Raw genomic sequence first — 15,751 nt, 5'->3', positions numbered from 1 at the left:
GACAGGGTGACCCCAGACAGCGGAGGTCCCAGCAGATGGATTTCCAGGTGTGTCCCACATGTCTGCACTGGACTTTCTGACTCAGACAAAGGAACCGTGTCCATGTAGGTGTCCCCAGCTCACCCAAGCTGCAAACAACCAGACTTCCAGGGGGGCCTGTAGTAGGGCACCTGAGTAGGTGTGTAGACGTGCCTGTCTCAGCTAAAATGTGAGCTCTCTTGGGAGACACGCGTTTTATACTTCATTTATTTCTGTCTGGAGTTCTAGATAGACAACAGATACCTGCATGAAAAACCAGGTGCAGCATGACATAAAAAGTGAAAAAAAAAAGATGAATTCGTTAGTGGAACAGGTACATCTACCGTCTCAGACACGTTCTATCCAGTAACCCCCGATCGTACGGTGCTGCGTTGTGGTGTAGTCACAGCTGAACGTCTTTACTCACCAAGAGGAGGAAAAGTAACAGAGAGCCGGGGTTCAGTGGGTGAGGGGGGTCCCCTACACCGATCTTCTCCGAGGAAGGTATTTGTGTGATTGTCTCCCTCGGCTACGAATCCGGTAAGAAAAACATGTGGAGCATAATTAGCTTCATCCCTTGAAGAGGGATTCACGCATGTGGAAGTGGGTGGGACACACTTGTCACAGGAAGCACTGCAAACAGAACAGTGTCTTCTTGACCTGAGTAGGAAAATGGAACAACGGTGCCCTTGGGTCCCCAGACCTCAGGGCGTAAGGTGCAGGCATCTACAGAGAAGATGATCGCTGTCCCCATTCTTGGCACGAATCTGGAGCTTCCTGGGTCAGAGCCACACTGCCCGTGTGGATACACACATGGGAGAACATTTGTTAAAATGGCAAAGCACGGCTGTGGCATGTGAGCAAAGAAGCCTCTGTGCGCACACCCCACAGACCAGGCACCTCCGCCGCCCACCTGCAAAGGAGCCGCGCTGAGCTCACGTGGTTGGAGCTGACCGCTCGGGCACCCACGGGCCCATCTCCGCAGGAGCCAAGTGCGGCCACGCAGTGGAAATTCTTGGCAAATTGAGATTACGCATCCCCATGGAGCAGTGTGACCCATGCAAAACATTTACATATTTGCATCTGGAGATCTTCCTTTTCCTGACAGGCCTTCACAGGAAGGACCTCGCTTGGTACAAGTAAACAAGAATTAAATATTTATTATCTTCTTTTGTTTGTGCCCACCTAAATCCTGTCATACGTAACAGAAAAATGTGGTTGCTACCATTCCCAACAGGCTTCGATTCCCAGAGATTCACTTGAAATATTTAAGCTCCACGAGGACAGGATTTGGACAGTTTGGCCCTTGTCACAGACTCTTTGCACACACAGGACGCGCTCCTGCAGGGAGAGAGGAATGACCGGTTTACGCCAACCTCCCTTTATTGTCTCACAGCTCACTCTGCCCCTAAAGAGCTCATGTTGTGATGCTTTCATTCCAGTGAGGACCAGGGTGATGGAGCCAGCCTTATGTCTCATAATCAGTAGAGCACAGCAATTATTTTAATTTTGAAATATTAATAAAGTCAGCTACGAAAATATATTTTTGCATGGATAAATTTTGTAAACAGTTTTTTTAGATTTTATTTCTTTATTTTTAGAGAGAGTGGGAAGGAGGGAGAAGGGAAGGGAGGAAAACATTGATGTTTGAGAAGTACCTTGATTGGCTGCCTCTCACACGCCCCCTATTGGGGACCTGGCCCACAATCCAGGCATGTTCCCTGACTGGGAATCGAACCAGCGACCTTTAGGTTCACAGGCCAATGTTCAATCCACTGCGCCACACCAGCCAGGGCTGAATGGATACATTTTCAATCGCGCTGAAACATTCAAAGCGACTCTTCCCACGCTTAAGGGAACATATTCAAGGAAAACATTACTCATTTCTTTGTCACTGATTTATGTTTTGGATGTTGACAGAATAATAATCCTAATAGCCATCCTCATAGTTCAAAATGTATTTAAAACATTTTCATAGATTTGTAAAGATTACAGGGAGACTTAGGTCATAGAATCTCCTTCCCAGGGTCTGGGCTTACAAGACAATGTTTACTTTTAGTGACCTGAGCAGACGGGAAGGTGGCATTTGTAGTTATGGGTGTCGATTGGAGAAAAGTCCCACTTCAGTGCAGACGAGTTAGCATTTTAATCTGTCTGCCCAAATCTTCATCTCCCCGGCAGCTCTGCGTAGGTGATTTGGTATCTAATTGGCATAAACCTTGTACCTTTCTCCTGTTTTAAATATAAAAAAAAAACGAAAAGCTCGCCCTGGCTGGTGTCGCTCAGTGGACTGAGCACGGGCCTGTGAAGCAAAGGATCGCTGGTTCGATTCCCAGTCAGGGCACATGCCTGGATTGTAGGCCAGGTTCCCAGTAGGGGGCACATGAGAGGCAACCACACATTGATGTTTCTCTCCCACTCTTTCTCCTTCCCTTCCCCTGTATCTAAAAATAAATAAATAAAATATTTTAAAAGCCCAAAAAGCTCTTAGCTGTCAAAATAGCTGAATTCCTTTGAAAATGACATGACAGCCCATGGAAATGACAATGACAGCGATTACTCAGAAACACAGGGAAGTGGACAAGACATCTTGTCAGTGGGATCTGTGTTAGGTAAAAGTGCAGATGCCAGTAAACAGGTACAGATGGGAAGCTGACATGCGACCACTGGAATACCCAGTCAGGGTTCTGGGTAACTAGTTTCCCTTTTAGCCAGTTATATTTCAAATTGTTGTGGCACTTCAGGGTTTCTTTCTAAGCTGGTGAGGCAATCGGGTTGGGTATTATTTGATGCGGACACTGGCCTGCAGTGTCCGCATCATTATGGATGAAATGAGACGTTTACACGGACTACCGAGTCCGGTGGAGGAAAAGGGACAGCATGGCTTTTCTCCCAAGGGGGGGGACCAGCCTTTATTAGGTTTCTCAGCACATTACATGATGGTCCTCATTTGCGATGCACAGGTTGCTTTAGGTGGTTCCCTTTTACAGAACACAAAGGAGCCCATGCTGCTAATCACATCATGGAAGCGGGATATTTGCAAATGAAAAGGGCAAAAGTGGTTGAACTGGTCGCACGGGTCCTAGAAAGGTTTAGTGTGGTTTTTAGGAAGTTTGTTGTCGCTCACAGCATACTAATTAATGTGTGGCGTGGACGTTAATCATGTTCCGTGAGGATGCACCTTGAACTTGTGCCTCCTGCTTTTTTTTTTTTTTTTTTTGCAATAGAGAGGAAAAACAATGGCTACGGGATTTATTTCATCCGCGGAATAAACAATTTTTCTTGCAATGATATTTTCTAGAACCATGGAAAATAGTCATNAAGACATCTTGTCAGTGGGATCTGTGTTAGGTAAAAGTGCAGATGCCAGTAAACAGGTACAGATGGGAAGCTGACATGCGACCATTGGAATACCCAGTCAGGGTTCTGGGTAACTAGTTTCCCTTTTAGCCAGTTATATTTCAAATTGTTGTGGCACTTCAGGGTTTCTTTCTAAGCTGGTGAGGCAATCGGGTTGGGTATTATTTGATGCGGACACTGGCCTGCAGTGTCCGCATCATTATGGATGAAATGAGACGTTTACACGGACTACCGAGTCCGGTGGAGGAAAAGGGACAGCATGGCTTTTCTCCCAAGGGGGGGGACCAGCCTTTATTAGGTTTCTCAGCACATTACATGATGGTCCTCATTTGCGATGCACAGGTTGCTTTAGGTGGTTCCCTTTTACAGAACACAAAGGAGCCCATGCTGCTAATCACATCATAGAAGCGGGATATTTGCAAATGAAAAGGGCAAAAGTGGTTGAACTGGTCGCATGGGTCCTAGAAAGGTTTAGTGTGGTTTTTAGGAAGTTACTTGGCAGTAAATGTTTGCCTCTGGGGTTTGGGCCCACGCTCCGCAGAATGGTCTGCTGCAGTTATGATATGACAACACCGGAAAAACATCCTGGAAACATGAACACACAGTTGGGGTCACCGTACGAGAACGGATATGATGTTAGGGGCCAAGACTCGGGCTAGGGGTGGGAATAACGATCCCATTTTCTGTGTTCCTCGTGTAAGCGTTCAGTTTATACTACCTTTCTTTACTGTCTTGTTAAGATGCAAAACGACTTCATTTAGGTGATACCAAGCTATTCAATCCTGGCACGTGTGACTTTTAATAATTATGAACAACAATAAACTGTGGATCACAGGTATTTGGACCTACTACAGGACTGGAACGGACTGAAAGAGAAATAATTCTTGATGGAAAAGAAAGAGAAACAGTCCCAGATCTATTAACCCAAATAACTATTGACTCATGTTTCAAAACCGTTTCAAAAATTCTTCCCATCGCCACGGTTTTCGTTTTAAAATCTTGCATTTTAGCATGTCGTCGCTCACAGCATACTAATTAATGTGTGGCGTGGATGTTAATCATGTTCCGTGAGGATGCACCTTGAACTTGTGCCTCCTGCTTTTTTTTTTTTTTGCAATAGAGAGGAAAAACAATGGCTACGGGATTTATTTCATCCGCGGAATAAACCATTTTTCTTGCAATGATATTTTCTAGAACCATGGAAAATAGTCATGAACGGGAAGTGAACAAAAGCCTCCCCAGAGCAGGGACTGGGTGGTTTGTGCTCTGCTTCTTCCCCAGCCCAGCCCTGTCTCGCTGAAAGCACAGAGGGGGCTCAGGACTGTCACTCTCCAGAAAATCCGCAAGGGTGCCCCGCCCACCAGCCCTGAAAACTGGCTCCTTCCATCCCACACCACCGTGAGAACGTCATGCATTGAATTATCCTTGTCAGCCATGAAATGAGGGCTACAGGGTCACTTCGTGGCTATGTGAGGACGAGAGAGAAAAGACGGTTGAGTTTGAGGGGTGACCGCTAAACCTGGAGAAAACAGGTCCTGCCGAGGGAAGCTCACTTGTGAGACACACGCGTGGGCACGCGCACACAGTCAGGAGGAAGTGCTGACGTTGTTACCTGGCCACCAGGGGGCCGATTCTGCTCATGTTCACTTGGCACCGAAATAACACTCTGAGCGTAAAACGGCTTGAAGGGCCGAGGACACTGGCTCTGGCACGAGCTGTTAATAATACGATGATGACTACAAGAGGCTTATTCTGGAAGTCAGAAGCCAAGAAGGAGCTGTGGTCTTTCCTCCACTGGGAGTGGGACCCAGACCTCGTCCTTCTTTGTGCCAGCATTCAGCTGTGCGCCTTAGATCTCCCCAGCACAAGGCCTGCCGGAGCCCCGTGGGGGCCTGGCCGCCTGCCAGGGACGGAATCCCTCCTCCAAAGTCCAGCGAGCGTCCCTCCCCGCTCCGAGTCCGGCTGTCACTCGCAGCCCGCCCTGGCCATCCCCGAGAAGCTAATGAGTGAAAAGCCAAAGTACATAAAAGAATCATCATCCCAGTTTAGAAGGAGGGGGAAAAAAAGTGCTCTACGTCAGAAAATGAATGGCCGCCCGTCACAAGTGACCTTCCTGGGTGTTAAACAAAGCCTGTCGCGCTCCTCCCGTCAGCCAGCAGGAAGGCCTGTCCCCAGCGAGGCTGCAGTGTGTCATTCACAGCTCTGCCCCTGTGCAGCCTGCTCCGCACGTCCTCCTTGCCATTCCATTTTGGGGACACAGATGAAGACCCCATAATGCAGATGCCAGTGAGCGAGCCCCCTGAGCAACAAGCGTTACAAAGGAGAGAGTCGTCTTTCTTTTTTCCTACCTTTGCTTCTTTCTTTTTAGACCTCTTGTTGGCTGATTTTTCATTGTTCTCTCATCCAGTGTTTGGGGTGGTTTTTTTCACATGAAAGAAAAAAGACAGACAGGATGCCCCCCGGAGCAAATAAAAACCAACCTTTCTGACCCCAAGGTGGGTACTCGGCCGGCAAATGCTAGAAATAAATGGATGGGTAGCCCAGGGGTGAGAGAGACCGCAAGTCTGGCCTTGGAGAGCCTGTGTGACAGCTGCCACTTGGACGAGCACATCTGTGGTGACGATGACGCCGGCGTGGTGCCTGCACTGTGAACCTACGCTGGCCTGGAGAATCGGGGTATCTTTCTAGAGAAAGTGACGATTCGACGGAAAAAGCAGCGGCAGAGGCCCACTGCTTACACCACCCTCCTTCTGCTCCTAACGTTTTGGGTCAGGAATCTGTGGAAGACTCGTCTAGACAGTTCTTGCTCGGGGTGTCTGGAGTGGTTGGCCTCCGGTGTCGTCTGGGACTGCAGTCACTTGAGGGTCCCTCAGGGCCGGGGGTCCAGTGCATGGGAGTGTGAGCTTCTGCCTGTTTGCTGGGACCTCACAGGGATGTCGGCCAAGATCCTCCATGAGGCCTGTTCAACCCAGGGTCAGAGAGCTACGGGACTTCTTACACGGCAGCTTCAGTCCAACCATGAAGGACTCGTGAACGGGGCAGGAGCCGTGTTCTCTTTTCCGATCGCACTCAGTTGGTTACAAAGGAGCCTCACGCTCACCCAGGTTCAAGGAGGGGGTGGGGGCAGAGAGCATGTGCTCTCTGGGAATTGGGCCACTGAAGTTCCATTCATTCCTTTTAAGCCGCCACAAATGTGAAGAAAATAAATGAGTGAAACAAATCATTTTTCTTATCCTGACCTGAAGAGTTGAGATGCATTGAGATCCCACACAGTCCAGGCTGCATGGAAAATATCTCTGAGAGATTGTGATTTCGTCTGGAAGTTGAGACCCACGCTGCTATTGTGGTCACTGAGTCTCTCTCCAAAGTCTCACCAAATCAGTGTCCCTGTGACCCGAGTGGCTGGGGTTGCTGGTCAAGACGTAGGAGGGATCCATACAAGTGTGTCTTTTTGGATCAGCAGCCTTCGTAGAGACGGGGGCTCCGAATTGCTTGTTATCCCCATGGGGAGGTCACCTGCGTGGGGACAGGATGACATAAAAATAGTCATCCAAGATTGTTAAGTCCAGAGGGCTTCCTCTTTTACTCACTCATATATGCACTCGTGATGGATCCATTCATTTTTTAATTGAATTTATTCTTTCAGTCATAGTTGTCATATGATATTCTATAAGTTTTGGGTGAACTGTGTAGTGGCGTGACATTCGTCTACCTCGCTCTGTGGTCCCCGCAATGTCTGGTGACTCTCTGTCACCGTGTAAGATTGTTTCGATATTATTTTTTTTGTTTCAGCAACTTTTAAAATCACAGTTAACATACAATATTATATTCATCTTGGAGGCATAATGTAGTGATTCGACGTTTATAGAACATACATATGATGACCTTGATGGATACAGTGCCCCTTGGTCACCATACAGAGTTACCGCAAAGTAGTTCGACTACATTCCCAGTGCTGAACTTGACACCCCGGGACTCATTTATTTTATAACTGGAAGTTTGTACCACTCGATCCCCTCCACCTTCCCTGCCCACCCTGTCCCAGCTGGTGAGCCATGGTTTGCTTTCTGCATTGAGACAAGTTCTGCAGATGCGCCATTTCCTTTCCCGTCACCTGCGTCAGCCTCTAGAGGCCTGCAAACCCGGGCAGGAGAGGTCTGTCAGCTTCGTCTTTGTCTTGAACTTCGCTCTCCATTTTGCAGTGAGGCCTGGGAAAATGCTCATACGCAGCCACGAGGATTCCTTCATTCAAGGTGAATTTCGTCGTCGAATAGCCGTTGGTCTGTGTTGCTCTCCTGGCTCCGACACGATCATGCATTTGGTAAGCAGGAAGCTCCAGGGCTGTAGTGTGCGAGGAAAAATTGGTATCGCCCCGAAGGCTGCTTCTCAGATTCAAACAGGCCTCCTGGTTTTGTTAGAAATGAACGGCTCACCCACTGGCCACACGCAGGGAAACGTACCTCCTGATCGCGTGCGAAGTCTACGAATGGTTTCAGTAATGAACGGTTTCCTCGTGACATTTGGTTAGTTTTTCTGGCTGTGATCGAAAATGCCTCTCTGGATTCCAAACTACAGAATGATCTACGGGACCAGCGGCCCCTTACAAGAGTGTCACCTTGCTGCTCCGTCTGCTTCTGAAGTTGAGTGTGGGGCGTCATGTGCTTTTGCAAGGCTCCGCCCCAGAGATGGCAGGTTCTTCTGCTCTTTCCTTTTTGGACCATAAAGGTGGAGTGCCTGGGGAACCTCAGACGGCTGGACCAGCCCTCACTTGAAGGAGGTGCCACGTTTCTCTTTCAGGTCCTTGGACCAGGGCCCCAGCACTGGGCTGATGAAATAAAGAGGCTCAGAATAGTGGAGCTAAAGGGTGATTAGAGCCCTGGCTGAAGGTCGTCCCTATACGCCAAGGTTGCAGGTTCGATCCCTGGTTAGGGCACATACAAGAATCAACCAATGAATGCATAAATACATGAAACAACTAACTGATCTCCCTCTCTCACCCCCTCTTCCCCCCGCCCTCTCTAAAATCAATTTTAAAACATTTTTAAAGCCCTGGCTGGTATAGCTCAGTGGATTGAGCGAGGGCCTGAGAACCACACGATCGCGGTTCAATTCCCAGTCAGGGCACATGTCTGGGTTGCAGGCCAGTTCCCAGGAGGGGACTCATGGAAGGCAACCATACATTGATATTTCTCTCCTCTCCTTCTCTCCTTCCCTTCCCCTCTAAGGATAAATAAATAAAATCTTTAAAAAAACCATTTTTTAAAATATTAGAATCCTTCACCTTAAACACCCGTGGTACGTCGCAGGCAGGCCATAGATGCCCAGACTGTGTAAGCGATTTTCCCGAAGTCACAGGTGAATGCCCCCACACTGGACGGCAAACAGCCCCTTTCCCACTGGGCTTCCCGTCCTATAAAAACCAGAGCGTTTGGAAAGTCAGCACTATGCAGTGGGATGACCACGGAACTGTGAATATCATACCCGTCTCTACATTACTTGTAGCTCCTCGCCCCAAGGAGCTGGACTTCTTAAGGACGTGGAGCTCCTGGGATAAAGCTGCAGCCCAAAGCCCTCCAGACGGCGACCGTCGCTTCGCTCTGTTGCCGGTTGCTGCCGGGTGAGGACTCCTTCCTCCTGGTGACGTTTAAACGCCACGAGGCTAGAAGGCCTTCCTCCTGCCGTGGAAAGGGGTAGCCAGCCTTTCCCAAACGTGCGCACCCCACTCAGCAGGCTCCTTCTTTATCACCCGCACCCGTGTCTTCCAAAACAAATTGGCTTTTCGCATTCTAGGAGGCGAGCAGCGTGAAAGAATTTGCGCTCATCTCATTTGACGTCACAGAAGAGAGAACGGTTCCATGGGACATCTGGGACCCCATCTCCAATCAGCAACGGTCTCGCTGCCATCAGGTTTGACGCACCAGCTCACGTGGATGACCGGCTGCCTTCTTGTTCTAAATTCTGGCTCTCATATGTCACGGTCATGACCTCGAATGGAATAGTTAACTCACTTTAGAACTTGAATCAGTTCTGCGCATTTTAAGGAGGCCCTCCTGCTACATAAGAAAATGTTCGGTGATGCAAAAGCAGCAATAGCGATGTCCTGTTTTCTCTTGTTATCATTTGACCTCCACGCCTCAGTGTTGGCCGATAAAGGTCCAGAGGTCCTTCTTAAATCCCTACCCACAAAATACTGTCACGTTAAAGCATACAAGCGAGGAAGCCTTTCAGCCCCGGCCAGGGTTTGCCGCCCTGAGATTTCCTCACTCCTTATCGACGTCTAGAAAGAATCAACTCTACCTTGCCGAACGATGCAATTTTGAAAATGGATGTGTGATCATAGCCCTTCTGCGATGAGGTAACTTTTAATAAGAAATGAATACAATGAGCTATTTTCCCATCGAGTCCAAGTCTGAGCCTCTCACTGGCACTTCCTTTGACCCCCCTTCGTCCGGACCAGCCGGCTGACAGAGGAATCAAGGCTTATTGGGCACATTTCCCTCCGGATAGCTATTTCCCGCCCCCCCGCTGGACCCCGCCCACAAGGCATTTGGCTGAGTTTGTTAGTTCACAGAAAATGCTTTCAGAACCCAATGTGCTCCGTGCGTGTCTGCACGTCCTGCGTCTCAGGGAGTAGCGTTCTCCACCGTGGAATTCGGAAATGTATTACTGTACGGCAGCAGACTGCAGCGCCGCTGACCCGGCCGGTTTCGGAGGAAGGCCCTCCGAGAAGCTGAGTGCTGCCCACTGAGCACAGCCTTGCTTTTAATGATGTTCTTTTGGGCAAAATGGCAAAAAGGAGAAAACTCGGTCATGCCTCCTCCGATCAGAACAGCACGCCCCGGAATCCACAGGCACGGTGAAGACTCGTTGCACCGAGGAATTCCATTCGATCTCGGGGTGACCTCAATGGTCAGGGACAGGGGGACACAGAGGGTGTCAAACCTCACAAACCTCAGGCTTGAGCTCTTGCTGCGGAGTATCACTTTGGAGTCCTGTCCCACAATCATGTTGCCGAAACAGGGTNAGAAAGAATCAACTCTACCTTGCCGAACGATGCAATTTTGAAAATGGATGTGTGATCATAGCCCTTCTGCGATGAGGTAACTTTTAATAAGAAATGAATACAATGAGCTATTTTCCCATCGAGTCCAAGTCTGAGCCTCTCACCGGCACTTCCTTTGACCCCCCTTCGTCCGGACCAGCCGGCTGACAGAGGAATCAAGGCTTATTGGGCACATTTCCCTCCGGATAGCTATTTCCCGCCCCCCGCTGGACCCCGCCCACAAGGCATTTGGCTGAGTTTGTTAGTTCACAGAAAATGCTTTCAGAACCCAATGTGCTCCGTGCGTGTCTGCACGTCCTGCGTCTCAGGGAGTAGCGTTCTCCACCGTGGAATTCGGAAATGTATTACTGTACGGCAGCAGACTGCAGCGCCGCTGACCCGGCCGGTTTCGGAGGAAGGCCCTCCGAGAAGCTGAGTGCTGCCCACTGAGCACAGCCTTGCTTTTAATGATGTTCTTTTGGGCAAAATGGCCAAAAGGAGAAAACTCGGTCATGCCTCCTCCGATCAGAACAGCACGCCCCGGAATCCACAGGCACGGTGAAGACTCGTTGCACCAAGGAATTCCATTCGATCTCGGGGTGACCTCAATGGTCAGGGACAGGGGGACACAGAAGGTGTCAAAACTCGCAAACCTCAGGCTTGAGCTCTTGCTGCAGAGTATCACTTTGGAGTCCTGTCCCACAATCATGTTGCCGAAACAGGGTTTAGTGCCCACCCCCCGATTTCTCTCCTGCCTCTGCCTTCCAGTAGGATCCCTCCTCCGGGTTATTGAACGACAGGGAGCGGGTCTGGAAGTGGCTCGGACCTTCAGGGTTCCAAGTGAGGGCCTTGAGAAGGGCCTTGAGAAGGGCCTTGAGACTGGTTTCACGCCCAGTCTGTGCTCTCCACTCCGTCCCCATCCTGTCACTGGGTACAGATGTGTCTCGGTGACAGACACAGTAGACTGTCACTCCCATTTCCCTGATGCGGCTCACTGCTGGGAGGTCTGCCTGAACCGGGACTGCACATCCTCCGAGTCTCGCCTCCAGGTCGAGTGGTCTTCATCCCGGAAGTGTGCCCTGCAGCGGGACGGTCACTTTTGGGTTTCAAAACCGTAGTTACACCCTCTCTGGTATCTCCTCCTCCTCCTCCATTTGCCCTCCTCCTGGCCGGAGGCAAAAGACACAGATGTTTGATGGGATCCAGCACCACAGAAGGAGCCTGTTCACCAAATCACTAGGTGAGGAAGAGCCACACCTGAGAAAAGAAAAACTGTAAAAGAAAACAGCAGCCCTCTGTCCAGGTGCCCTCCTGGGTCAGTGAGACTCAGCGTGGGCTCCTTGGCAGCTGGACCACACCTGTCGGATAGCAGATGGAGTGGGATAGCAACCTGGAGTTGGGAGGGATGGGAAATGGTGCAGAACCAACATGTTCTTGGAAACGCATCCCCAGCCCACTTAATTTCTTCTTCCTGGACCGTTGCCCCCTTCCCCATCTCTCATTCACTAGGCGACTTTTCCCAGCTACAGTTGACAAACTTGATTTGCCGCACTGAGAAGTCCTCCTGGATGTCCCAGCTCCATGTTAGTGTCCCCTGCTCCAGGTGGGGACAGCAGAGGGCAGGAGCTCCAGGAGGGAACAGACTTTGGGGGCCGTCCCGGCATGTGGCCGGCACGTAGGTGTGTAGGAGTGAGTGGTCTTCCTGTGTGACGGAAGGGTAGCCACCTGTGAGGTCAGAGGGGCTGTTGCCCTTGAAGTGACCCTCATGAAATCACCTGGAGTCTCCTATGATGAACTGATGAACAAGGTCATGAACGTTTTTCTCAGACTCGAGGAAGAGGTCAGCCACAGAGCAGAGTCCACACTGAGCTCCGATATTCGGACTTGAAATTCAGCGACCTTATCTCTAACTCCAAGCCTTATTTGGTAAGAAAATTCACCGTGTGGGCCACCACGAGTTATTTCGTTTTATTTCATCCGATAAATGTTAGGAATTGCTTTCTGACTGTAGTCTAGTAGTCTAGTACACGAACCCCTAAGAATGAGTTCCCTCAACTAAAAAACCAAATTAGAAGGAAGACGTGCAGAAATGGGACGGAGGAGCATCCGGCTATCGGCAGATTTTCTTCTGTAATTTAGTCTTCCGACATTTCCCGTGGGGAGGGTCATGTGTCAGAGTCCCCTCTGGTTTCGTTCAGGCTCCGGCGCGTCCCATGTCGGGTGTTACAGCGTCTGGACAAACCGCACACTTTGGTTTTATGTTTACTGTTTTCTGACAGCAGAGTTTTCCCACCTTCTCTTCCATCACCAACCGAAGTGCTTTAAACTATGGCATCTACTCTTCGCTCGCCACCCCCCCCCCCTCGGAAAGACAGAGAGACAGGAGAGAAAAGGGGAGGGGGAGGGGAAGAGTCTGTTTCATCATGTGGAAACCAACTTTGTCATCAATAGGTGTGAGACCTTCAGAGTTGTCAGCGGCTCGGGGTTGGTGCCAGAAATACACCTACTGGCGACACCTCCTCACGGCTCCCAAGAAAGTGTTGGGCTAGACACTTCAGCAGCCAGCCAGGCAGATTTAGCGACAGCCATTCTCTCCCGGGCTATTTCTAGAGACCCTGCCTGTTTGGTGGAGAACAAAGTTGAGACCAGATTCTCCCGGGGAGACTGTCTTTCCCGGGGGCCCTCTTTTCAGGGGGGCCACTTTCCCCCTGCCCTGATGGTGAGCTGGGACTCCTCCTCGCTCCTCTTGCCCCTTCCAGACCCTTCTCTGTCCTTTCTAAGTCCATCTACCAACCCATCTACCTACTGACACCCTTTTATTCCTTGGAGATGTACTGCATACTGTCACTTTCTCCACACTACGCCTGTCACAACAGTGGGTGACTGCAGTATTCACTGAGGTATTTTCCCAGACCCCTAAAATCTCCGGGTCTTAGACTGCTCTCTTCCAGTGATGCATCCCCTCCAAACCGCCCTGACCTCATTCCAACGACAGCNATGGTGAGCTGGGACTCCTCCTCGCTCCTCTTGCCCCTTCCAGACCCCTCTCTATCCTTTCTAAGTCCATCTACCACCCATCTACCTACTGACACCCTTTTATTCCTTGGAGATGTACTGCATACTGTCACTTTCTCCACACTACGCCTGTCACAACAGTGGGTGACTGCAGTATTCACTGAGGTATTTTCCCAGACCCCTAAAATCTCCGGGTCTTGGACTACTCTCTTCCAGTGATGCGTCCCCTCCAAACCGCCTTGACCTCATTCCAACGACAGCACCAACCCTGGAATCTCTCCAGAACCTCCCATCCAAGCGCCCTGGTCTCTGAACAGCGTCTCCCAGCCTTTCTGCCCCTTCCCTCAATGCTACTGCCCTGATCGCCACGTCTACCCCCTTTCAGTTAAAATCCACGGATTCTACCAGCTGTTCACCTATTCCCACACCCTCCAGTCCTTCCTTCAACTTCCGTTGTCAGCCTTCATGCTCACGTCCTTGGATACCTGCTTACCTTTGCGGTATTTATTGGGCAAAGCCTCACTTTTGGTGGAATCTAAATGTCTGCCTGCCTCCTCCCCGTACCCGCTCAGGTGAAAATGCGTGGTGTCAAAACCAGCGGCCATGAGGACGCTGTCACTGAGGTTCACAGGACACTCATTGGGCTCCCAATTCCGCCCAGCAGGACTACTTCTGCTCTGGTCATTATCGACGTCTCCTATACGCCCTCTCCTCCCACCTCCGCGTCTCTCCCCACACCTCTCATCTCCAACACCATTCTCACCTCCCCAACAAAGCCACCACAGAGAATTCCCAAGCTCCGGCCATGTCTGTATTCTCCGCATCTCCCCAGGTGACGGGGGAAGAATCACCAGCCTCTTCCTCGTGAGCTGCCTCCGTCACCTCTGTCCACGCAACAACCCGATTTCAACCAACTCTCCTTCTAGGTCCAAGATAACAGCCACTCTCTCCCTGTTAGGTTTGCTTCATTAGCATCCAAAAACACCATCACTTCTCCCAACTTAAAAAAAAAACCCTCTCTCAACCCACCTTCCCCATTCAGCGGCTCCCCTATTTCCTCCCGCCTCCTGGAAGAGCCCCGCTAAACAGAGTTGTCTGCGCACAGTGTTGCCCTGTTTTGCCTGAATTCACTAAGCCCCTCCGCCTCTGTGAGCCTCTTCCCACCACCAGCTGCCGGCCGCCGTGCTCTGGGTCCAAGGTCAACTCACAGGCCTCAGCTTCCTGGCCCACACGTAGAAGCAGACACATTCAAAATATCTCCAAACTTTAAATCCACACTTTATTGCAATGCATTAGAAAAACGTTCTGGTCAATTACGTCATTCACGAAATTTCAGGATTTATTTGTTTACGCTACCGGCCATTGGATAAAGAGAGAGCAATTGAATAAAGAAATCACACACAAAAAATGCCCAGGTGAAGGTTACATATGAGGACGGGGTCTGCTTTGGTCAGAGTATCGTTCCAAGACATTAGGGTTTCAGTCAAGACCAAGGCCGTGAGGTCGTGGGCACTGGTCCTCGGGGCCTTCCGAGTTATAACTCTGAGTTCATTATGCAAGCCGCTGGAAGTGCTGGTTAAACATTTGAAAAAGGTAATGAGATATATTTTTAATTACCACAAATTGCACGTTCTGGATTTATTTTACTTCTCCACGTTCTTTTAATCTTATGCATTTACATATGATTTTTTTTTTACATCGTAGCAATCATAGGGTACAATCTGCATCCTTTTTAAACCTGAAATGATAGCACAAACATTTTTTCTCTTGCTACATAATGCACGTAACCATCATTTAAATGATTGCGTCACACTCGGTGTGCTGGGCACGCCAGTAACCCAGTCCCCCCCCCCCATGCTGTGCATTCACGAGGTTTCCGATCCCGCACAGAGAACCCTGCCACCACCGTCTGTGTGATTATTAAATGATATTGCTTCTGGAGACAGATTCACGGGCAGGAAATTGCTGGATCATGAAATGTGTTGCCAAGTCGCCTTCCGAAGGGGTTTGCTTTGCCAGCAGTAATGTAAATGCTCTCTCCCATCCTTGCCAGGTTTGGCCGTGTCAGTCTTTTTTCTACGTTTTATAATTTAACAGTCACAGCATTCCCTGTGCGTTTTCCTTCCCCTGTGGATGACAGCGATCTCGGGGGTTGGCAGAGGGAAATAGGACCTTGCTCTGGGGTCTCCCGGGCCTGTCCCTGTGCCAGGAAGGTGTGTTCCCCGCTTCCCCGCCTCCCCGCCTCCCCAGCGCGAGTCCGTCAGCAGCCCCATCCTGGCTCCCTTCTCTTCATCCCACGACCAGTGTCTAATATTA

Source organism: Sturnira hondurensis, unplaced genomic scaffold (genome assembly GCF_014824575.4).
Source record: "Sturnira hondurensis isolate 20B ecotype Veracruz unplaced genomic scaffold, ASM1482457v3 Scaffold0007217, whole genome shotgun sequence".
NCBI lineage: Eukaryota > Metazoa > Chordata > Mammalia > Chiroptera > Phyllostomidae > Sturnira > Sturnira hondurensis.
Note: the sequence above shows the minus strand (reverse complement) of the source record.